This window comes from Hemitrygon akajei, chromosome 7 (assembly GCF_048418815.1).
Source record: "Hemitrygon akajei chromosome 7, sHemAka1.3, whole genome shotgun sequence".
NCBI lineage: Eukaryota > Metazoa > Chordata > Chondrichthyes > Myliobatiformes > Dasyatidae > Hemitrygon > Hemitrygon akajei.
The window spans coordinates 112,090,591-112,116,557 of record NC_133130.1 but is presented as its reverse complement, the minus strand read 5'-3'; the positions used below and the strand labels follow the sequence as shown (position 1 = coordinate 112,116,557).

Here is a 25,967-nt window from a genome sequence, read left to right as displayed (position 1 = left end):
AGCGTTTGATGGCTCTGGACTTGTATTCACTAGAATTCAAAAGAATGAGCTCATTGAAACCTATTGAACTGTGAAAGGCCTTGATAGAGTGGATGTGGAGAGGATGTTTCCAATGGTGGGAGAGTCTAAGACTAGAGGACACAGCCTCAGAATAGAGGGGTGCTTTTAGAATGGAGATGAGGAGGAATTTCTTTAGCCAGAGAGTGGTGAATCTGTGGAATTCGTTGCCACAGGCCAAGTCTTCATGTGTATTTAAAGCAGAGGTTGCTAGATTCTTGACTGGTCAGGGCATGAAGGGATACGGGGGCAATGCAAGGAAAATTGGATCAGCCATGATGAAATGGCGGGGCAGAGTCGATGGGCCAAATGGCCTAATTCTGCTGCTATGTTTTCTGTAATGGGAAATGGTTGGCGATCCCGGTGCAGGTGCTCGGGGAAGCGGCCTCGCCGATGTGCAGGAGGCCACAGCGGGAGCGCCGGATATAATGGACAATACATCCATAACAGACTCACAGGTGAAGCGTCGCCTCACCTGGGGCGCTGAGCGGGAGCGAGGTGGGGGGCGGGGCACGTTACGGCGAGAGGCGGGGTCAGCGGGCGGAGGGGGCGGGCCGAGGCTCCAGTGACGTCACGTCGTTCCCAGGCCGGCTTCTTCGGGATTGCGAGCTGCGAGGAGGGTGCGCGCGCGCAGTCTGGTCAGACCAGCCCGGGAGCGGCGGCGGCGGCACTCGCGCACTGCACGGTAGGGAGTCCGAGTCCAGGTCCAGGCTGGGGAGGGGAGGGGATGTCCAGCGGGACTGTCCGTACAGGGCAGGGAGAGGAGTTGGTGGCCATGAGATGTGTCTGTGGCTGGGGGGATTTACAGACCCCGGGGCTGGGTGGGAGACGGGGGATTTGCGGACCCCGGGGCTGGGTGGGAGACGGGGGATTTGCGGACCCCGGGGCTGGGTGGGAGACGGGAATATGTAGACCCCGGGGCTGGGTGGGAGACGGGGGATATGCAGACCCCGGGGCTGGGTGGGAGACGGGAATATGTAGACCCCGGGACTGGGTGGGAGACGGGGGATTTGCAGACCCCGGGGCTGGGTGGGAGACGGGGGATTTGCAGACCCCGGGACTGGGTGGGAGACGGGAATATGTAGACCCCGGGACTGGGTGGGAGACGGGAATATGTAGACCCCGGGGCTGGGTGGGAGACGGGAATATGCAGACCCCGGGGCTGGGTGGGAGACGGGGGATTTGCAGACCCCGGGGCTGGGTGGGAGACGGGGGATTTGCAGACCCCGGGGCTGGGTGGGAGACGGGGGATTTGCAGACCCCGGGGCTGGGTGGGAGACGGGAATATGTAGACCCCGGGACTGGGTGGGAGACGGGAATATGTAGACCCCGGGGCTGGGTGGGAGACGGGAATATGTAGACCCCGGGGCTGGGTGGGAGACGGGAATATGCAGACCCCGGGGCTGGGTGGGAGACGGGAATATGTAGACCCCGGGGCTGGGTGGGAGACGGGAATATGCAGACCCCGGGGCTGGGTGGGAGACGGGGATTTGCAGACCCCGGGGCTGGGTGGGAGACGGGGGATTTGCAGACCCCGGGGCTGGGTGGGAGACGGGGGATTTGCAGACCCCGGGGCTGGGTGGGAGACGGGAATATGCAGACCCCGGGACTGGGTGGGAGACGGGAATATGCAGACCCCGGGGGCTGGGTGGGAGACGGGAATATGCAGACCCCGGGACTGGGTGGGCGACGGGAATATGCAGACCCCGGGGCTGGGTGGGAGACGGGAATATGCAGACCCCGGGGCTGGGTGGGAGACGGGAATATGCAGACCCCGGGACTGGGTGGGAGACGGGAATATGTAGACCCCGGGGCTGGGTGGGAGACGGGGGATTTGCAGACCCCGGGACTGGGTGGGAGACGGGAATATGCAGACCCCGGGGCTGGGTGGGAGGGATGGGGAGTCCTTGGGATTGGAACAGGGGTGTGAGGGAGAGAGGGATGCGGAAACAGTGGGGTTAGGGTGAGGGATTGGGAGATATAGGAGATCTGTGGGATTGGGTGAGAGGGAGAGAGAGGTTGGGTAGGAGAAAGAGATTGGGAGGTCCTGGTAATGGGATTGGAGTGTTGAACAGGGTATGGATGCTTGGGGCGGGCTACTGTTAAGAGGCAGAGTTCAGTGTAGAATGTTTCCAGGGGTCAACTGGTACTGGCCATGTGGTGCTCTTTCTTAGTTTGTCCATGAAACACCAGTCTTTTCCACCCGATCCTGCCAGTGCACGTTGCGTCAAGCCACGGTACTGACCTCACTGGGTATTGTCACTTGCCTCCTGTTCTTTCCCTATGGATGTTAATATTTAAGTTGTCTGCAGAATAAACTTGTCTTGGAAATGACCCCCTTACCCTTTCACTGGCACTGGAGGGACAGATTAAATGAATGGTTTAGAGAAATTCTTACAAAGTATTTGCAACAGTGGTATGTAAATTATGGTGATTCCTTGGCAAGGAGGTTGTTCTATATTTTTGTCTTCCAAAAAATTTCAAATGTGTTTCTTTCCCCCCAGTCAGTAAGTGTTCCTCCCGATTCACTGACTCTAACTTGAAGGGGACACACAAAATGCTGCTGATAAAGGGTCTCAGTCTGAGACGCTGACTTTTTTCTTCCTCTCTAAGGATGCTGCCTGACCCGCTGAGTTCCTCCAGCATTTTGTGTGTGTGTGTGTGTGTATCTGCAGAATCTCGTGTTACTTGACTTGAAGGAAATTAGTTCCATCTGGAGTTGCACGAAGATCCTCTAGTCTTTTAGCTGTTAAACTGGGCTTTGTTTGAGCCACCTTTTTATCATTTCTTGGTATTTTCTACTTCTGGTGTATGTTGATTTGTTTTTCTTTAAGATTTTAGCTTTCTTAATGATGCTTGGTTTACACTTTCTGGAGAGGTGGCTCTTGTTACTCTCAGTGGCCACTTTATCGGGTACACCTGTAGACCTTGTTAATGCAAATATCTAATCAGCCAATCATGTGGCAGCAACTCAGTGCAGAAAAGCACACAGATATGGTCAGGAGGTTCAGTTGTTGTGCAGACAAAACATCAGAATGGGGGAAGAAATGTGTCTTGGGGCCATGGAATGATTGTTGGTGCCAGAAGAGTTTGTTTGAGGATCTCAGAGGCTGCTGATCTCCTGGGATTTTCATGCACCACGGTCTCTAGAGTTTACAGAGAATGGTGCGAAAAACAAAAAAAATCCACTGAGCCGCACTACTGTGGGTGAAACGCCTTGTTAATGAGAGAGATCAGAGGAGAAAGGCCAGACTGGTTCACACTGACAGGAAGGTGAGAGTAACTCAAATAACTGTGTTACAAATGTGTTGTGGATCTCTGAAAGCGCAACTCATTGAATTATGAAGCGGATGAGTTACAGCCGCAGAAGAGCGCACCAGGTTCCAATCCTGTGACCTCTTTATTAGGTGCCCTCCTGTAACTAATGAAGTGGCCACTGAATGTATATCATAAATGAATAGTTTTCATTAATGATGTTAAAGTATCGGCCTTGAATAGCTAAGCTTTATAACAGCTAGAAACCGAAAGTAATTGCTCTGATATCTTGCCTTAGTGGGTGAGATTTGGGTCTGGGGTAGAGTTGAGCAAAAGCTTTAATTAAGATGATTTTGGAAATACTGATTTGTTTTCATTCATCACAGCATTTAAATTGAAACAGCAAATAACGTGAGGGAACGATATTCTGAATGGATAAACACATTGTCGTCTTATTCATTGTCTAAAAAGAGAAAAGTGATGTAATTTGTTTAATCCAAGTCTCTTTCTGGTGGTGAGTTACACTTTGTAGACTCCTGGTTTCCAGCATCGTTTGCTTTGACCTCGATGAAGTGCGGTCATGTGGTAAATTGCCTTTAGCTTCCTGGTGCAGTGCATATATATATCTTGCACCGTCATCCTGGCAGGAATGGCAGCGACTGGGGCATCAAAGTATCCTGTGTAAAATGAGGACATGGTGTGCTGGTACTTATTGTTTGCTGACATGTCTACTGTCCTCTGAAGACAGCTGAGAAGCACAAGCCTGGAACAGAGCTAAAGACAGCGTTATGTAGAGCACAATTCACAGTAACTTAATATAGTAGTCTCATTTCATAAGGGTGTCTTAAGAGCAAGAGCACAGTGTCAGGACCATAAAAGTGGGAGAGGACAAGTTAAAAATTATCATCTCATATTGGCGTGCCTTTGTTTGAACTTTATAATGCACCCACACGGGTCCTTTTACAAACGGCTCTTTACAATACCATTGTTATGACAGAAAAGTTGGATGATTTATTAATGTGGAGACACATTAAATGGAATAATGGGAAGGAAAGCTGAGAAGGACAACTACTCCATGATATTTTGCGAGTGTTTTCAGCCGAAAACGTGAAGGACGTTTAACAACTGTGACATCTGGCTCAAACTTGGCTTCCGGTGGATTTCTGAAATTTGCTAATTTGTTTACTTAGCGATACAGCACGGTTATAGGACCTTGCTTATAAGAACCAACAACATAGCAAAAATATTAGAAGTGATGCTTGTTACATTGTGCTGTATTCTGCCATTGACATCAGGTGTCTTGTCATAGTTGATGCAGTAGCAGATCATTCCCTTGCAATACAGATGACTTGGAAAGAGAATTTTGGAGTTTATTCTGGGGTAGTTTTATGTGTGTGATCACTGCAGCAATATTGAAATGATTACAATTTTGACATTGCAACTGATAGAACTGATGTAGTAGGTTCAGGCAAATTTTAGGTTTCCAATCATTCATTTTCCCAAAAAAAATTAAATGTAACAGAATTTTTTAAATTACTTTAGAGAAATTAACATCAAGTAATGGACCACTTTTCAAATTAAAAAAAAACCTGATGACTTTGTAGGTATGTAGCCCAGTGCATGATTAATCAAAGGTAAGAAACAGATAAATGACATTACAAGTTGAATGAACTAAATTGAAACAGAAACTGGTGTAGAAAGAATCAGACTGGGCGAAGGACAGCCAAACTACAGTGTGAGGGTGTGGCAAATGTGACACTTTAACCTTCAAATAATCAATTCTTTACACCATGGCAAGTGAGCATAGCAACAAGCACAAGGTCGTCATCCTGCATCAGCAACGTCTCTCCCAAGAAGAAATTTTGCGGAAGACAGGAGTTTCAAGATGTGCTGTTCAAGCTCTTCTGAAGACGCACAGAGAAACGAGCAAGGTTGAGGACCAGAAATGCAGTTGGTCGACCACAGAAGCTGAGTGCTCTAGATGAGGGAGACATCAAACTGGCGATCCTTCTAAATTGGAAGAAGTCCACCATTCTTATCAGCCCTGAACCCAAGCACACCCCTCTCCAGTCCAGAGAAGTTTTGTGAGAAGTGGTCTTCATGGAAGAGCTGCTGCCAAAGAGCCATTCCTCTGAAGTGGAAACAAAGTCAAGAGGCTCGCTACGCACAAAAACAGAGGGGCTGGGGTGCTAAACAATGGCAGCAAGTGCTCTGGACTGAGAAGTCAAAATGTGAAATTTTTGGCTCAAACCGGAGGCATTTTGTCCGCAGAAGAGCTGGAGTGTGCTACGTGGATGAGTATCTGTAGCCAATAGTGAAGCACAGCGGAAGTCCCCTACAGGTTTGAGTTGGTGATCTGGTCAGAATCCGTGGAATCGTCAGTGCTGTGAATTACAAGCTTCCATCACGTGGTATGGCCAGGGAGGCCTCCGCTCCTCAGTTCGTTCTGCACACTGACTCCAAACGCATGGCCAAGGTCATAGAGAACTATCTTCAGTGACAGGAAGAACAAGGAGTTCTGCAACAGATGGTCTGGCCCTGATCTCAAAACCGAGGCTGTCTGGGATTACCAGGAGGGTCAGCCACAGTCTGCTGAAGAACTGTGGCAAGTTCTCCAAGATGCTTGGAACAACCTACCAGCTGATTTTTCTTATAAAACTGCACCTAAGATGCAGTTTTAAAGGCAAAGGGTGGTCACACCAAATATTATTTTGATTTAGTTATTTTTACTGTTTACTGCTCTTTATAGTCAATTTTTAATATTTATAAACTTTTCATTATTTTTGAAAGCATCTGTGCTTTACAGATCTTTATTTCCATATGCCTAAGACTTTTGCACAGTGCTGTGTAACTGTGTGTGTATGTATATATAATAAAAGAGAGCAAAATTTAAAAGTGAGGTGTCCACAGGTAAATTGTTCAGAAATACGATGGTGGTCGAGGAGCTGTTTCTAAAATGTTGAATGTGTGTTTTCAGGCTCCTGTACCTCTTCCTTGACGGTAGCAATGAGAAGAGGGCATGTCCTAGGTGATGGGGGGTCTTTATCGACAGATGCTGCCTTTTTGAGTCCTTGCCTTTCGAAGATGTTCTTGATGCCAGGAAGGCTAGTGCCCATGATGGAGCTGGTTAAATTTGTTCCTGGGTTCAAAGTTGCCTGAAACAGCCAACCCTTTCCACTGCCTATCCCTCGATGAAGGCTGCTTTGTGTTCCCTTGACTTCTCCTTGCTGAAGTCCACAATCACGGTGCTGAAGGTCGAGTCCAAACTGCTAACTGTACTGGACCTGCTCTGTTCTCTCTCTCTGCTCTGTACCCATATTGTGATAAAGCTCAGCATGAAATAGCACTAGTTCTGGTGTGTCACTCTTCAGTGACTTAGCTGGGTTATTGTTGAATCCTCCAGCCTTCCCGCGTGCTCAGCAGTTTCTCGCCAGTATGTGGACCCAAACACTGGCTTCAAAGTGTGAATCTCAGTTGGAGGGCTAAGTGCATCATCCGCTTGGTAACTCTGGCTGAATCCTAGTCTCAGAATCAGAAGCAGGATTATTATTACAGACATGTAGAACATCGAACATGACAGCACAGTGCAAGTCCTTCTGCCCACAATTTACCCCAACCTCATAAACTATTCTAAGATCATTCTTCCACTTCCCTCTGTGTTTCTGTCATCCATGTGCTTATCTAAGAGTTTCTTAAATGTCCCAGTGCATCACCACGGCTGGCAGGGTGTTCCGTGAGTTCGTCACTCTCATACTTAAAAAAAAAATAAAAAATCTTAACTCTAACATCCCCCTTAACATTTCCTCCAATCACCTTGTAAGTATGCCTCCTAGTAGTGGCCATTTCTGCCCGGGGAAAGTCTCCAGCTGTCCACTTGATCCATGTCTCTTATCTTATGCACCTTGATTCTACACTGCAGTCATTGAGTCTGTCCTGTGCACCTCCATCATTGTGTGGTTTGGAGCCGCCACCAAGCAGGATAGAACCAGACTACAGCGCACAGTGCGGACTGCCGAGCGCATCATTGGAGCTTCCCTGCCCTCTATTGTGGACCTGTACTCTTCCAGGTTGAAGAAGAGGGCGGGGAACATCATAAAGGACTCCTCCCATCCTGCGCACGGACTGTTTGATCTGCTTCTGTCTGGTAGGCGCTTCAGGTCCCTCCAGACTAAGATTAATAGGCACTGGAGAAGTTTTTTCCCTACTGCGGTCACTTTGCTGAACAGTTAACTGCCGGTTAACTGTCGGCTAACTATTACTTGGATTGCACTACCTGTATGTATAATCTATATTTTCATTTATATTTATCATTATTATTGTTATGAGCAGAGAGAGAACATCTGCCGGAAGTAAATTCCTTGTAATGTGCATAGGTACTTGGCGATTAAAGTCTGATTCTGATCGATCAAGTCACTCCTCACCTACTTAGCTCCAAAGAGGAAAGCCTAGCTATCCTGGTAAGGCATGCTGTTGTGAAATTTGTGGCAGCAAAGCAGTGCAAGCCATAAAACTTGAGAAAAGTTACAGTTTAAGTAAATAGTGCAAGGGGGGAATACCCTAATATTGTCCTGCTGAAGGTTCTCAGTCTGAAATGTTGACTGTGCTCTTTCCCTAGATGCTACCTGGCTTGCTGAGTTCCTCCAGCATTTTGTGTGTTGCTTGGTTTCACTGGGGATGTTCTTGGAGTTGACCCCCTTCCCATTTCAGAAATAATTGTTAATCACCAGTCATAAATGCAGGTGACAAGTCTGCAGATTTTTGATCTAATCTGTTGCAAAATGAATTGACTCAGGGACTGCCTCTGAGGTATTTCAATGTATTGATACAACCATTATAGGTGAGGTGGGGAAAAATCATACTTTGCTGTGTTCTTTAACCAATATAAATACAGTAATAGTAACTGGGTTTGTTGCTCACTAAACTTGGCAGAATGTTTGCAGATGCTTCGGCTCCAATCGAGGAGCCATCATCAGCGCGAGGTTGAGAGTGTTGTCTCCTCGGAATACCAGATCGTATACTTCTCCGGAGTCCGAATGGATATCGATCAGACATTGTGGTTCGGTTGGCTGGTCCAAGCCGTTGAACAGTTTAGTAGGGGATTCTGATCAGCTAGCTTCGAGGAGGGGTCTTTGGAAGTGTTTACTTCATTGTCCAGATGCCAAGATCACTGGCGATTCATTGACAATTGGCAAACAAAGCTTCGTGAAGAACTTATTCAAGAGGATTGAGTCCCATTGCAATACCACGCGCACAACTCGAGGAAAAGTGCCCCGTCAAGACCTTCCAACAGAATGGATACCCAAGAAGCTTCATCCAAAGGTAGCTCAAGGTCAGAAACCCAAATATACAAGCTAAATGAATGATGAATAAACGAACTATATTGCTGTACATAAAGAATGTCTCAGAAATGACAGCAACGTATAAGACCATAGGACATAGGAGCAGAATGAGGCTATTTGGCCCATCGAGTCTGCTCTGCCATTCTATCATGGCTGATCCCGGATCCCACTCAACACCATACTCCTGCCTTCTCGTCATATCCTTTACTGTCCTGACCGATCAGGAACCTATCAATTTCTACCTTAAATATACCCATGGACTTGGCCTCCACCACAATCTCTGGCAGGGCATTCCACAAATTCACTACTCTCTGGTGTGTTTATAAAAAAAAAAAATTCTTCCTTACCTCTGTTCTAAAGGTCGCACCTCAATTTTGAGTCAGTGCCCTCTAGTTCTGGATACCCCCACCATAGGAAACATCCACCCTATCTAATCCTTTCAACATTCTGTAGGTTTCAATGAGACCTCTCTGCATTCTTCTAAATTCCGTTGAGTACAGGCCCAAAGCTGCCAAACATTTCTCATATGTTAACCTCTTCATTCCCAGAATCATCCTTGTGAATCACATCTGGACTCTTAAATAACAACACATCCTTTCTGAAATATGGGGTCCAAAACTGTTGACAGTACTCCTAAGTGCGACCTGACTAGTGTCTTGTAAAGGCTCAGCATAATCTCCTTGCTTTTATATTCTGTTCCCCTTGAAATAAACACCAACATTGCATTTGCCTTCTTTACCACTGACTCAACCTGTAAATTAACCTTCTGGGTGTCTTGCACGAGGACTCCTAAGTCCCCCTGTATCTCTGATGTTTGAACCTTCTCCCCATTTAGATAATTGTCTCCACTATTGTTTCTTTTACCAAAATGCATTATCATACATTCCCCAATACTGTATTCCATCTGCCACGTTTTTGCCCATTCTTCCAATTTGTTGGTCCTACTGCAATCACACTAGTTCCTCAGCACTACCTAACCCTCCATCTACCTTTGTATAATCAATTTGCCTCAAATCCATCATTGACAAGCAATGTGAAAATGTGGCAGTCCCAGTACTGACTCCCGAGGAACACCACCAGTCACCGGCAGCCAACCGGAAAAGGCCCCTTTTGTTCCCACTTGTAGCCCTCTGCCTGTCAGCCATTCCTCTAACATGCCAGTATATTTCCTGTAATGCCATAGGATTTTATCTTTATAAGCAGCCTCATGTGTGGCACTTTATCAAACGCCTTCTGAAAATCCAAGTAAATGACATCCACTGCCTCTCCTTTGTCCACCCTGCTTGTTACTTCCTTGAAGACTCCAACACTTTCTCAACCTTTGAGGTTAGGCTAACTGGCCTATAATTTCCTTTTTTTGCCTTTTGGCCTTCTTAAAGATTGGAATGACACTTGTAATCTTCCAGTCCTCCGGGACCATGCCAGAATTGAGTGATTCTTGAAAGATCATGACCAATGCATCCCTTTCTAGCAACCTCTTTCAGGACTCGGGGATGTAGTCCACCTGGTCCAGGTGACTTAGCCTCTTTAAGACCTTTGAGTTTGCCTAGTTCACAGTCGCTCACAAACCAACTGCAAGTTTGAGGAGGAACTCAAAGTGCAACAAAATGTGACTGATAGAACAAATGTTGCCTACAGAATCTAGTTTAGTGACCGTGACAAGTACTGAGATGGTCAGACAGGAAGAAAACTATTGACCAGGCTGTACGAGCATCGGCTCGCGAGCACAAGGCGTAACCAACTCTTGCTGGAATCACGTCATGAATATGAAGGACACCATTTCAACTGGACGACAGCCAGATTCTTGGCTCAGGCAAGCACAAGAAAAGAATGAGAGTTTCTCGACGCGTGGTTCTCTACAGAAGGATCCATCAACAAAGTTGGTATGAACACTTGTGGAGAAAAGAGAAATAACGATGTCAACAATCAATGAACCATCAGTAATTTTGGTATCTGGATAGCGAAGCAAACACTTTCAACAGATCTCTCTCAAAGCTAGCCAATTGGAATCTTTTACTGCTAAACTGTTCAGTGGTTTGAACCAGCCAACCGGATCATAATGTCTAGTCCATATCCATTCTGACTGCAGAAGAGTATACAAGCCGGTATTCTGAGGAGACAACACCCTCAACAGTGCATTAACGATGGCTTGATTGGAGTTGAAATGACTGCAAAAGGGATTTGCCCAATATTTCTTTAGATTTAAAGCTTTTGGGAACCGAGCTGTTGGTACCTGGGCTGGTTCAGTGATATGTTGAATTTAGCTCTTGGTTTTAGTTGCTCCACCATGGAAGGAAATGGGATAGCAAACCTTCCCAGGGCTACCTGAGTGATTTGGAAAACATGGCAGTGATTATCTCTCAGCCATTTGTCCACACTCGTTCCCAATGTTTACAGTGCCAAGTCACAACATGAAGAACATTCCTTGAATTCTGGTTGAGAAAAGGGAATGAATTTCAATGAATCTTCTTTTGAAAGGAAACTGGCTTTGATAAATACCAAGTCCTCAGCACGGCACACTAAAAGATCTTTTGAGGATCAGCATCGTAATGGGTGATTACATGCATTTGAGCAGGTGTGTGCCATTCAGCCCTTCATATGCTCTGCTGTTTCATTACAGTGTGATCACTCTTTATCCTTTTAACTGTCCAGAAAAGAAATTAGAACGGGGGGTTGTTTAGTTCTTTGCTTTTCCACCTTGGGTAACCGGGATTCAAGTTCCGATTCTTGACAGGAAAGCCTCTTTTTCGTAATGGATGCTTAGTGGGTTTTTTTTTAAATGTCTGATTCCTGATGACCCTCTGCACGGTCCCATGGAGACCAGATTCAAAGGCACAAATGTGTGAAGTTCACTGTTGGAAGTACAGACAGCAGGAACTTGACTGCAGAGAGTGATATGAAAGTGTTTTTAGAAGTTTGCAAGCGATTCGTTTTTGCACTCTCTTCCCCCCCCCCCCCCCCGACACTGGATTTGGATGCTCGGCTTTGATTGCCGCTGATTTGATGAAAATGACCATTTCACTGTACTTGTAACAAAGCTAATCTTATGAACTGGTCATTTTACTTAAAAAAGCATGATTGATTGAGTTAGTGGAATTATCTGTTTGAGGATTATTCACTTTTAAAAACTAGGGATTAAGGCTGTTAATTGTTAAAGAATGCTGGGGGAGAATCGGGTTTAATATCACTGGCATATGTTGTGAAATTTGTTGTCTTTGTGGCAGCAGTACAATGGAATACATAATAGAGAAACACATGAATTACAGTAAGTATAACATGTGGAAAATGGAAGTAAAAAAAGTAGTGAGATAGTGTTCATGGGTTCAGTGTCCATTCATAAATTGGATGGCAGAGGGGAAGAAGCTGTTCCTGAATCATTGAGTGTGTGCCTTTAGTCTCCTGTACCTCCTCCCTGCTGGTAGCAATGAGAAGAGGGCATGTCCTGGGTGATGGGGTCCTGTATCATTGACGATGTCTGCAGGCTCCTGTACCTCCTCCCTGCTGGTAGCAATGAGAAGAGGGCATGTCCTGGGTGATGGGGTCCTGTATCATTGACGATGTCTGCAGGCTCCTGTACCTCCTCCCTGCTGGTAGCAATGAGACGAGGGCATCTCCTGGGTGATGGGGGTCCTTAATGATGGACACCAGCTCTTTGAAGCATGGCTCCTTGAAGATGTCCTGGATACTATAGTGGCTAGTGCCCAAGATGGAGCTGATGGAACTCTGCAGCTTATTTCAATCCTTGCAGTAGCAACCCCCTCCCCAGATGGTGATGCAGCCAGTTACAATGCTCTCCACGGTACAAATTTGCGAGTGTCTGTGGCGACGTACCAAATCTCTTCAAGCTCCCAGTGAAGTGTAGCCGCTGCTGTGCCGCCTGCGTTGATATGTTGGGTCCAGGATAGATCCTCAGAGATATTGACATCCAGGAACTTGAAGCTGCTCACTCGCTCCACTTCTGATCCCTCCGAGGGCTGGTGTGGTGTTCCCTTGTCCTATCCATTCTGAAAGCCACAATCAGTCCTTTGATTAATGTTGCAGCACAGAACAAGCCCTTCGGCCCATGTTGTTGTGACAGCCTTTTAACCTGTGCTAAGGTCAATCTACCCCTTCAAACACAAATGGTACCACAGGCGATGGAAACGTGGTCAGATCGTCACATCTCTCGTGACAGACGAAGCCTTACCATGTAGGGTCACTTGGCTGTGGACTCAGTATCTATTCGTGGTTCGATGCAAACGCCACAAGGTAGGCGTCAGAGTGATGGCCACTTTAGCTAATTATTTCCCTGGAGGTTTGGATGCCCGATCCCTACGGATGTGATCCATTTTCTCTTCCCGGTAGCTCAGGTGACTGCAGCAAAGGTACTGGAGTGTGCCACGCCTGCCAGCTCCAACAACACTTTGCACCTGATGGCCAGGTCCTTCTCCAGAGTCGGGAGGAGGCACCTCTCCCACCATCTCGGCCACATGGTCCTCCTGGTTGCTGGTGCTCAGCCCAGCCCGTCTGAGTCCGAGTCCTCGCCCCCTTATGCAGCCAGACCCAATGGCAAAGGGAGTTCAGTCCCGGCATCCTCTGTAAGGACTCTCTGAGCGTCCTCCCCGTAGCTGGGTTTGTCTCCTGGTCCTCCTGTACCAGGTAGGTTAATTGGTCATTGTACATGGTCCGGTTATTGGGTGAGGGTTAAAATCGGGGTTGTTGGGCAGTGTGGTTCGAAGAGCTGGAGGGCCTATTCTGCTCCTGTTATCTCTAAATAAAATAAATAATTGTAAGCTGATGGTAGAAGGTCATTTGTTGGTGCTCTCAAGGGTTGTGTTGTTCATCAGCAGTCTTTGGAAGATCTTTTCCATGACTTCATTTCTCTCAGGTGAATTACTGAATGCTGAAAATACCCTGTCCTGTGTGGGTCTCTGACTTTGTCCTTCGGTGCAGTTCCCACTCTCTGTTGGTGTCAGAAATTGGAGTGAGTATAGGCTTACTTCTTCGGGCTCTCCCTCGAACATTTCGTCCAGAACTTCAGCCACTTTACGATTCCAAGCGTGTCCCATAATGGCCGAAGCATTGAGACGGTTGTCACCCTTTGTCTCTTCAGATCTGCCTCAGTCGGGCATTCATTCCACTCTGCCTCTGGAAATAAAAGGTCAAAAAATTTTAAAGCGTGTTCTGTGTGAATTAAATTGCTGTTTACACTCAAAATATTTTTTTGCTTTTGGTCTGCCGGGATTTTCTGGCAGTGGCGTGCGTATCACAAGTGCAGAGGTAAAACCTGGTGACTAGCTTGCGGATTGCAGGAGCATTAATTGCAACTGTGTTTATGCCCCATCAGCGAGTGCTGTGTTTCTGTTGTAGTGAGCTCAGGGTGGCAATTATGATCAACGAAGTTATGTGTGCGGACATTCCCACGCCCGTGGGTGTTGGCCTGTGGAGGGGTTGGATCAGATGGCGAGATATGCTTTAAGTTGTGCCAAAGCATAAAGGTGAAGTCATGATATGAAGTACGATGCTGGTTAAACACCAGGCATGTAATAAAACTGGAAGGGAGGTGTATCACTCATCGTTTAAGATTTTAAACCTGAGGGAAGTTAGGCAAGTTTACTGCCATAAACAAAGTCAACAAGTTTGGAACGCACTCTGCATGGAGATTTGTATTCGTGGAAAAGCACTGTATTTATGCTTTGTCTGAAATAGTGTTCAAATGAGAGACCCTCTTGGCGTAGAGGGGTTTGAATCCAAGTGATTTTTAATCCCACTGGAGATAATTTATTTTAGGCTGTGGAAGCGGCAGAGATTCTGACCTGTTTCCCAAGGGCCTGTGCATTGGGCAGGTAAGAGCAGTGTGACTGTCAGAAACTTTTGAATGATCTTGCACCTTGTAATTCCCATGGTAACTCTGAAAGATCGTGCATATTGTGATTTCCTTTCTGTCCATCGAGAGCAGGCATTTTTCAGCTGGTAGCGGTTGAAGATCGGTCATAAGCTCTTGCAACAATGCAGGGTTCACTCTAAAAGTGCAGGTCAGCTTGGTGGGTTTTGGGCGAAGGAGGGCGAAAAATGCATCAGCCATAATTTTGGAATTAATTCTCTCATGTGCCTTCCTACTGCTTTGATTTTTTTAAAAACTGATGATTCTGTTTTGTAAAGCAAGCAGGCATTTGTTTACACTTGGTTTCTGTTGTGTGCTGTTTTAACCTTGGGATGTGTCCAGTAAAAAGTGAATTGGAATTGTCTTCTGGTGGTAATGTGGCATTCACTAGCCAGCTGTGGTGAAAAGGTTGGTAAAGGAACTGATTGCAATGTGTTTGGTGCATTGTGCAGTCCCCAGGGATTAAAAGATGCTGATTCCCAGTTTCCTTAATAGTTTCCACAGGAGTTGGAGGAGAATGTTTCCTCTGTTGTACTTTGGTTAGTGGTTTCATGTTACAGTCCCAAGGATGGAAACAAAGGCTGTACTTAATCCATGTAGGATGCTTCCTGCAGAACTTGAGATGGAGACATTTGAAAAGGCCGCTAAGAAATATTTATGTAGCTTGCATGATTTTTGTAGGTCACCTTTAAACTAAACAAGTTCTTGGAGGTAAGTTTTCTATACATCTCATCCTCAGCCATCCAAGCTGTCTTCTTGCTGCTGCCATCAGGAAGGAAGGTTTGGGAGTTTTAGGTTCCACACCACCAGATTCAGGGTATTTATTACGCTTCGACCATCAGGCTCGTGAACCATGGTAGATAACTTCACTCATCCCAACACCGAACTGAATTCCACAGCCCATGGATCCACTTTTAAGGACTCTACAGTTCCTGTTTTCAATGTTATTTATTACGTATACTATTATTATTGTTCTGTGTTTGCACAATTCATTGTCTTTTGCACGTTGTGTGTCTGTCTTTAGTTTGGCATTGATTCTGTTATGTTTCTTTGTATTTGCTGTGAATGCCTGCGAGAAAATGAATCTGGGGGTTGTATATGGTGACATGTACGTACTTTAATAATTTATTTGAGCTCTAACTTAAATGTTCCTAAGTTAAGTTTTCCACAATTAGTATCTTTTTCACTTTCTCATGATAAATGTGATGTGTTTCTAACGAGATTTATCACATTTCCATGTTTTTGCTATAAAATACTTTTTCAGAGTTGAGGTTTTGTATAGCTTAAAGTACTGTAGTGTAGGATTATGCAAATCAGCCATAAATGATTTGAATACTATAATAATAGAAGCTGCAGAGAGTGGAATAAAATAGCCCTATCCCTCACTGGCATCCCTCCCTGTCATTGTTGGTATCGATAAGAGATGCTGCTTTAAGAAGGCAAGGTTTATCAGAGTACCTCACCACATGGGCCATGCCATCTTCTCACAGCTTCTTCCCTTCATCCAGTTGGTTCTTGAACCAAGCAGCACAACCCTAGTCATTGGGGTTTAGTAATACCATGAACCTATTGCACTAAAATGGACTTAAATTTATTTTTCGTTTTCATGTTCCTTGTTAAAGTTTCTTCTTTTTCTTTCGAGTGCTCTCTGATGCGAGGTGCCTGTGTTGCTGCTGCAAATTGCAACCCTGCACACGTACACTTTGAATAAAGTAGTGAATTAGTTTTGAGCATGGTTGTGTGGAGAAAGGGAAATTTCATTGGCACTCTATGTTCATGTACAGAGTACGCTAGCTTAAAGCTCAAATCCAGTCAAATTTAAATTCTTGTACATAAACGGCAAATGTTCTTGGTGAGTCGTAGTGGCAGGACCCTGAATCTCTGTCATGTTCCATTGCATTGACTACAGCTCAAGGTCACTGACCATTCCAATGCTGTGCCTTGGTGTCAGAAGTACCATCTTTAGGTACTAGACTGAGGACCCATCTGCCCTCTCAGGTGAATATAAAAATCCCCTTGGCAGGATTTCACATGGGAGTTCTACCTGATGTTGGTGATATTTATCTGCTAAGCCCTTTGGAAAAACAATTGTGTTCGCCCTCTCTCTGTTTCATGGGAGATCGTGCACTTTCTGACATTACCACAGTTGTCTGTATTTCATAAGTTGGTCATTGAGAGACATCACGAGCTTTTCAAATGGAGTTTAAGTACAATCTCTTCCCTCTACAAATGCTATTTTAGAGGCAGCGTGTGAGTTTGATATCACCTACCTCCTGTACAACTGCTTATGATATGAGGTTCGCTGTGAGGAGGGAGCGGTGCTAAGCTCCTGGGCTTCCCTCCTTTGGTCAGAGTGCCTAATGCTTTTTTCCCTTTTGCACGGGCATGCGTCCCTTGCTCTGGGTGTGGGAGAAGAGAATGGAATTGGAGAAATGTAATCACAGAGAGAAGTTTGTAATTTACACATGCATTTCGTCAGCCTATGATGTGCCAGTAAACATGAAACTGAACTCTTGTAAGGCACCTGTGATAGCCAGTCCTCGTACCTCGTACTCCACCAGTGTTGACAGGGTATGCAGTTTGCTCTTTGGCGGCAACTTGATGAATGGTTTAAGAAGCCAAGAGTTGTCTATGGGTTTGGGTTGGAGAGTAGATCCCTTACATTGAGGCATTTCAACAGGACTATATTATTTCGAGATACAGTGTGGAACAGGCCCTTCTGGCCTAACGAGCTGCACCACCATATTTAACCCCAGCCAAACCATAGGATTACTTACAACGACCAGTTACCCTGCTAAGCAGATCGTCTTTGGATCGCCCGGAGGAAACCCACACGTTCACAGGGAGGAGGTGCAAACTCCTTACTGAGGTTGCTGGAATTGAACTCTGACGCTCCAAGCTGTTGCACCAACCACCACGCAGTTCGATCTTTGTCATCGACCAGAAACTCTAGCCTGACCTTTCAGCCGTGTACAAAGGAGGTGCGGCTGTCTTTCAGGTGAATGCAGAAATATGGTTCCTCCGCTCTGGGGTGTGTGAAAGAGAACCCACCATAATGAAGAGTAGTGAGGCTGTTCCTGATGTGATTACTGCTTTCCTCTTGGTCAATGTCAGATGATCTGTGTGTGGCAGCTCGCTACAGTGTATGAAGCAGTATAATAGTCACAGCACTTCATCAATTAAGCAACTCAGCGTGTTCTGGATATGATGCGTATTACAAGTGCTATTTTTCCATTATGAAATATCTCATTTGAATTCCTTTTATCACTCCACTCTTGAGATCTTCCCAGCGTTCGCCCTATCTCTATGTTCTCATCTCTCCCAAAAGCCCTTTCTGAGTCTGTCCGGTAAGAGTTGTTCCTGGCCAGCCAAAGTCGGACAGTATTCTTTGTGAACAAATTCCTGTCTGCATGCTGCCCTTTGTTGCCTCTGTTGTCAAAGTCAGGCCTTGCAGATGATACGAGTGTAAGAACATAAGAAAGGAAGACTTGGAGCAAGTCACCTGGCTGCTCAAGCCCGTTCCACCATTCAAAATGATCATGGCTGATCTGCCCTAGCGCTCTCTCCTGACGTATTCTTCCATCACATCTTCTTAAACTGGGTTTAATATCACCAGCGTATGTCACTAAATTTGTGTTATACATTGCAATGAATGGTAATAAAAAATATATACATTACAATAAGTATATATCAAAAATAAATAAGCAGTGCAATTCATGGGGTCAATGGCCTTTCATAAATCTGATGGCGGAGGGGAAGAAGCTGTTCCTGAATCATTGATTGTGTGTCTTCAGGCTCCTGTACCTCCTCCCTGATGGCAGAGGGGAAGAAGCTGTTCCTGAATCGTTGATTGTGTGTCTTCAGGCTCCTGTACCTCCTCCCTGATGGCAGAGGGGAAGAAGCTGTTCCTGAATGATTGATTGTGTGTCTTCAGGCTCCTGTACCACCTTCCCGATGGCAGCAATGCGAAGAGGACGTGTCCTGGGTGACGGGGGTCCTCGATGGATGCTGCCTCTTGGAGGCATCGCGTTTTGAAGGTGTCCTAGATGCTGGGGAGGCTCGCGTCCATGATGGAGCTGGCTGAGTTTGCAACTTTATGCTATTTTCCCCAACCCTCTGCAGCAGGTTGTCCTCAGTACCAGACTGTGATGTGACCAGTTAGAATGCCCTCCACAGTACAGCTGAATAAAAGTGCGAGTGTCCTCGGTAGCATACCAAGTCTCCTCAAACTCCTCAAGGAACCTAGCTGGCTGCCATGCCTTTTTTGTAATTGTATCAATATGATAGATCCTCAGATGTGGGCACCCAGGGACTTCTCACCTTTTCCACTGCTGAGGACTGGTGTGTGTGTTCCATTGACTTCCCCTTCCCGAAGTCCACAACCAATTCCTTGGTCTTAATGATATTGAGTACAAGGTTGTTGTTGTGACACCACTCAACCAGCTGATCTGTCTTGCTCCATCACGCCTCCTTGCCACCATCTGAAATTTTGCCAGTTTTCATTGGTAAATTTACAGATGCCAGTTGAGCTTTGCCTAGCGCTACAGTCATGGGTATGTAGAGAGAGAGAGAGAGAGAGCAGTGGGCTAAGCGTGCATCCTTCTGGTGCACCAGTGTTGATTGTTAGCGAGGTGGAGATGTTATTTCTGAACAGCGCAGATTGTGGTCTCCTGGTGAGGAAAATAAGGATCCAGTTGCAGAGGGAGGTACAGAGGCCCAGGTTTTGGAGCTTGTTGATTAGAACTGAGTGTATGATTGTGTTGAATGTTGAGTGGTAATCAGTAAACAGCAGCCTGGGTATTACTATTGTCTAGGTGATCTAAGGCTGAATGGAGAGCCAGAGATTGCATCTGCTGTAGACCTATTGTGGTGATAGCCAAATTATAGCAGGACTGGGTCCTTGGGCAGGAGTTGATCCTTGCCATGGCCAACCTCTCAAAGCACCTCGTGACAGTAGATGTGAGTGCCACTGGGTGATGGTGGTTGAGGCAGCTCCCACTGCTCCTCTTGGGCACTGGTATGAAACGAATGGGAATCTCCAAGTACATTCCTGCCAGACGACTGGCACAGGTTACCGATGCCCTACCAGGTACATCATCAGGGCCTTGTGCCTTGCAAAGGTTTACCCTCATGAAAGATGTCTGGATGTTGGCCTTTGAGGTAGAAGTCACGGTGCTGCTGGATGCTGCAGGGATTCACACAGGTGTGTAGTTTTACTCTCCTTTTCAAAGTGTGCACAGAAGGCATCAAGCTCATCTGCGAGTGAAGTACCACAGCCATTCATGATGAGGTTTTGCCTTGTAGGATGTAATGGCCTGAAAACCCTGCCAGAGTTGACATGCATCAGATTCTGTCTCTAAGCTCAATTGGAATGGTTTTTTCATTCTTAAGATAGCCTTCTGTAGGTTGTACCTGGACGTATTGTATTGTTCTGGATCACCGATCTTGAATGCCACAGATTAGGCCTCAGCAAACTATAAATCTCTTGCTTCATCCACAGCTTCGGTTTGGTTATGTCCGGTATGCTCTGGAAGATGCACACTCACCCACACAGGTCTTGATGAAGTTAGTGATAACTGTGGCATATTAATTTACATTCAAAGACAGATTCTTGAATATTGTCCGGTCCACTGACTCTCAGCTGTCCTGTAAGTAGTCCACCTCCCTTGACTGTGTCTTCTTGGTCCACACTACTGGTGCTGTGTTCTTTAGTATCTTGCCTGTATGATAGGAGTAGAAGGTGATCAACTTTCCAAAGTGTGGGCATGGGGTAGCACGGTAGGTGCTCTTGATGGTGGTATAACAGCGGGCAGGTGTGTTGGTTCCACAGGTGACATGTTGGTGGTAGTTACTCAGAGACTTCTTCAAGCTGGCCTGGTTGAAATCCCCCACAGTGATAGGACATCAGGATGTGTTGTTGTTGTTTTCTGACTGTTGGTCACAGTGCTCAGCTCCCTGGGGTTGGCCTGGGGTACAACATACACCGCTTCTCCTCATCGTCGTGGCTATCCCTCGAGGTCGAGGATGATGGTCTTCGTTCCGTTGATCTATCACAGAGTGAAGACGCTTGTGCGTGTATTTGTTTAACGTGTACTTGATGTTGCACTCCAAGAAGCACACGATACTTCACAAGTCAACCAACTGATTCCAGTGGCATGGAAACCACGACGATTGGAGCTGATGGATTTGTTGCAGCCTTCATCTGCCTTCACAGCCGTTGAGCTCGAAGTAACTTCATCAGTCTGTTCCACCATTGAGGTCTTGGTTGGATTGTTCCTTGTCGGGGACCTCACCCTCGACCTTACCACCATGGGTGACCCTACCAGGAGCATAGCTCCAGACGGCATCGCTCTCGGGATCTCAGGACCACACAAGCTTCTCCACCACGACAAGGTGACAATCCACGGCGAAGACATACACTGCTACCAGGGTGATGGCAGAATGCTCCCTCAGCAGATAAAACGGACAACATTTGACTGCTAGATTTTCCAGGTTGGGTGTGCAGGATTGAGACAAAGCCATCTCTCTGTGCACGGCAAAGAGTTACTCATAAAGCATACGCCACCTTCTCTACCCTTTTAAAAGACTAAGATGTTCTCCATTGGTGGAGAATGGTAAAGCTGCTTGAGTGAAATTTTTGTGAAGGTAACAAGAAGTGTTAGTGAAGAGAATGCATTTTATTGATGAATTCAAGGTGTTTAATAGTCCCCAGTGGCAAGCCATTGAGATGAGTACAACTCTGAAGATGACAGGAAGGTGGACCTGAATCCACAAGTGACTCTGGCAGGCAAGAATGGTAATGGCTGTGGGTGTTCACTGCATTTCTGACAGACTAAGTACTAGTTTCCCCCTTTCTTTCACAGTACCTACCGGTACTTAGTTGAATCATGGACCACCAGGCATCTGAAAGCCCACCAAAAATCCTTACGACAGGTTTTGAGGATCAGCTGGAAGGACAGACACCAGTGTACTGGACGAGGCCAACATGAACAGCATCTCCACCGTGATAAAGCAACACCAACTCTGGGGGTAGGCCACGTCATCCGGTTGTAAAACTCTTGTCTCCCCAAACTGACCCTTCACTCCCAGTTGAAGGAAGATCAACGAGCCTCTGGTGGGCAAAGGGAATACATAATAAAAAGCCATCAAAATTAGCCTGAAGGAATCGAACATTACATCTAAAAATCTTTGAAGGCATTGCATTCACCTGGAGGAAATTTGTTCAGGAAGAAGCTGGACTACATGAGAACAGCCTCCGCTGTGCTGTAGAAAACATGGTAGCTACAAAAGGAGAGACCGAACAGCCAAAAGACCCAAGCACTAACCACAACCACCACTTGCTCTTGTCCACACTGCACAGGAATGTGTAGATCCCCGACCTGCCTCTATAGCCGCCTGATGACCTGCCAATAGACAATCCCTTAGGAGAACATCATATGCAACTCGAGTGATCACACTAATACTATTACTACCAGGGATTGAGACTTAAATGTAAGGGTTATAATTAAGAGGTTTGCAGCTATAGAAATTAGCAATCTAGTTCTTGTGAAGCACAAATGGGAACAGGGAACATTTAAGTCTTGTTCCATCATTCAACAATATCTAGCAAACATTTTGAGTCACCCAAGTTACTGATAACAAATCTGAGTGTCATTCAAAATGATCTTCCATCTGAATATCATATTCCTGCACTCCTGGAGGACTGTTTTGTCTAGCAATTTATCTATCTCCTCCTTGGCTTGTAGGATTCCACAAGTCCTAAATCTTTTAACCTGTAGCTTGAAATGATGAGCCCTCCCTCAGGTGCAATATCAGTGGCATATATCATTAAGTGTGGTTTGGTGGCAGCAATACATTGCAATAAAAAGAGTAATTATAATAAGAAATATTGCAAAAAAAAAAGAAAAGATTAGGTAGTGTACATGGGTTCATTGTCCATTCAGAAATCTGGTGGAGGGGAAGAAGCTGTTTCTAAAATGTTGATTGTGTGTCTTCAGGCTCCTGTACCTCCTTGATGGTAGCAATGAGAAGAGGGCATGTCCTGGGTGATGGAGATCCTTAATGATGGGTTTCGCCTTTTTGAGGCGTTGCCTTTTGAAGATTTCCTCTGTTTGGAGGCCACTGCCCATGATGGAGCTGGCTGAGTTTACAACTTTGAGCAGCTTTTTTTTTGGATCCTGTGTTGTGGTGTTTCATATGAGATGATGATGGATTGTGGTTCTGACATTGTGGCACAAGGTTCACAAGCTCTTTCCTGCACACTCTGTCGTTTGTTATTTATTGGATTATTACAGTGAAGTTAAAGATCATATTGGTGTTGTATCTGCTCAACAAGCTCCAAAAGGTTTGTTAAATGTGATTTCTTGTCCAGAAATCCGGTTTGAATTTGCCCAGTGCCAGTGCTATTATCCATCTGCCAAAAGTGGAATTTTAATCCTTTACACCATTTCCATTCCACCATGTTGGTCCAAGGCAGCCTCTTGCAATGATTAGGCTACGCTCAGGATGGAGGAGCAACACCTCATGAAGGGTCCTGATGAAGGATCTCTGCCCGAAATGTCAGCTGTTTACTCTTAGATGCTACCTAGCCTGCTGAGGTCCTCCAGCATTTTCTATGTGTTGCTTTGGATTTCCAGCATCTGCAGATTTTCTTGTAATTTTGTTCCCTATTCCGTCTGGGTAGCCTCCAACCTGATGGCATGAATATCAATTTCAACTTGTTTTTTTTTACTTTTTTTGACCTTTTTCTCCTCCCCATTCCCTCTTCTTTTCCCCACTCTGGGCCTCTTACCTCTTCTCACCTGCCCATTATCTCCCCCGGTACCCCTGCTTCCCTTTCTCCCACGGTCCACTCTCCTTTCCTATCCGATTCCTCCTTCTCCAGCCCTTTACCTTTCCCACTCACTTGGCTTTACCTATCACCTTCTAGCTATTTTTCCCCCTCCCACTTTTTATCTTCTCCCTTTCCAGTCCAGAAGAAGGGTCTTGGCCTGAAACTTTGACTTATTTGTTTCCATAGATGCTGCCTGATCTGCTGAGTTCCTCCAGCATTTTGTGTGTGCTGCTATTTTCCAATTGCTTGTTATTTCATCCTTTATAAGGACGAGCATTTTCTACACTACTGGTGAGGAAGTGGACAATGTAACACGTGGTTTGTCCTCAATGTCAACTAACACCGAACTCAATGACAGATTCCATTCAGGAGAAGAAAACTCAACACCTCTGAGAGGTCTACTCAGAAATCAGACAATGGGTCCGCCCTTAACCCATGATCTTGAGTTGCTGTGGTGCTTTTTACTACATTAACTTCGTGCAAACCAATAGCAGGCTTGCAGAGAAACAGTGTTCCTGGGATGGAAAGCTGGCAAAGAAGTTTCCAATGACTCTGGCAATGTGGAGGGCAGCTTATGCCTCTTGTAATTAATTTTAGAAATAGCTTAGAATTGCAGAGTCATAGAACACTACAGCACAGAAGCAAGAACCCCTGCCCATCTAGTCTGTGCTGAAACATTAATCTGCCTCGTCCCAGTGACCTGCACCCAGACCATGTCCCTCCCATCGGTGTACCTATCCAAATTTCTCTTAAATGTTGAAATCGAGCCCGCATCTACCACTCGCCCGGGCATCTCATTCCACACTCTCGCCAAACTCTTGAGTGAGGAAGTTCCTTAAACGCTTTACCCTTCACCCATGACCTCGAGTTGTTGTCCAACTCGACCAACCTTAGTGGGTATCTATATCCCTCTTGAGACTTGATAGAGGTTTCCAAATTAAGAGGGATTTAGATAGGGTAAATGCAAGTAGGCTTCTAGGTTCTGGTGAATAAAGTGCTAACCTTTCCCTGTAACTCAGGGCCTGGCAACATCCTTGTACATTGTACTCACCTTATTTACAACTTCCCTGTACTTAGGTGACCAAAACTGCTCATATTAGGTCTCACCAACATTTTATGCAATTCCAACACAACATTCCATCTCCTGTACTCAGTACATTGATTTATGAAGGCCAATGCGCCAGAAGCTTTCTTTACCACCCTGTCTACCTGTGATGCCACTTTCAAGGAATTATGGACCTGTATTCTCAGATCCTCCTGTCCTGCCTCAGTCCTCAGTGCCCTACTATTCACTGACTTAGATCCACCCTGGTGGTGCTACCAAAGTGCAGCACCTCACACTTATCTGCATTAAATTCCATCTGCCATATTTTTTCAGCCTATTTTTCCAGCTGGTCTAGATCCCACTCCAAGCCCTAATAGTCTTCTTCACTGTCCACTGCAGCCCCCAGTCTTGGTGTCAAATTTGCAGATTCAGTTAACCACATGATCATCCAGATCGTTGATACAGATGGGAAGCAACAATGGGCCCAGCACTGATCCCTGTGGCACACCGCTAGTCACAGGCCTCCAGTCAGAGAGGCAACCATCTACTACCACTCTCTGACTGCTACTGCAAAGCCGATGTCTAATCTGATTTACCACCTTGCCTTGGATACTAAACCACTGAACTTTCTTCACCAACATCCTACGTGGGACGTCAATTTTTTTTCCCTATTTATTCACCCTACGGAATGTAGGCATTGCCAGCTAAGCCAGCATTTATCGCCCATCCCCAGTTGTCCTTGAAGGTGGTGACGAGCTGCCTTTTTGAACCTGAGGTTGTAGGTACACCGACAGTGCTGTTAGGGAGGGAATTCCATGATTTTGACCCAGCAACAGTGAAGGGACGGTGATATGTTTCGAAGTCAGGATGGGGAGTGACTGGGAGGGGGATTTCCAAGTGGTGGTGTCCCAGCTATCTGCTGTTCTCGTCCTTCTAGACGGTGGTGGTCGTGGGTCTGGAAGGTGCTGTCTTAGGAACTTTAGCGTGTTGTTACAGTGCATCTTGTAGACAGTACACACTGCTGTAACTTGCAAATGCCTTGCTCAAGTCCACATAGACTTGCCTTCATCAACTTTCTTGGTAACTTCTTCAGAAAAAACTGAGATTGGCTAGCCGAGACCTACCACACACAAAGCTATGTTGACTATCACTAATCAGTCCCTGTCTATCCAAATACTTAGTATACTTTCCACTGACTATCTCACTACTAATATCAGGCTCACCAGCCTATGATTTCCTGGCTTATCCTTATGACAAAGCTACATCAGCTATACTCCAATCCTTTGGCTCCTCACTCGGGATTTAAATATCTCTGCTATAGCCTCTGCAACTTCTGCACTTGCCTCCTACAGTGTCTGAGGGAACACCTAGCTTTACCCACCCGAATCTGCCTCAAGACTTCCCCCTCTGTGACCTTGCTGCTGCTTTGCCTCACTTCTATAGACTCTGTGCACGGAAAGAGTAAATACAGACGCACAAATTCGTTTGTGATCTCCCCATCTCTTACAGCTCCATGTATGGATTATCACTCTGATCTTCAAGAGGACTAATTTTGTCCTTTGCTGTCCTTTTGCT

At 45.9% G+C, this 25,967-nt stretch overlaps 1 protein-coding gene across 4 annotated transcripts in view; it reads left to right on the top strand.

Moving 5' to 3' along the window:
* The first annotated feature begins 642 nt into the window (after nt 1-642).
* The window catches only part of LOC140730810 (unconventional myosin-VI), a 322,637-nt gene continuing 297,312 nt past the window's right edge, over nt 643-25,967 (top strand). For 3 of the 4 annotated variants that reach the window (XM_073051733.1, XM_073051732.1, XM_073051729.1), the window contains exon 1: nt 671-742. The gene's annotated coding sequence lies outside the window, so the exon portion shown is untranslated. Of the gene's footprint in view, nt 743-25,967 lie in introns of all 4 variants that reach the window. The other variant, XM_073051731.1, reaches the window with a different exon arrangement.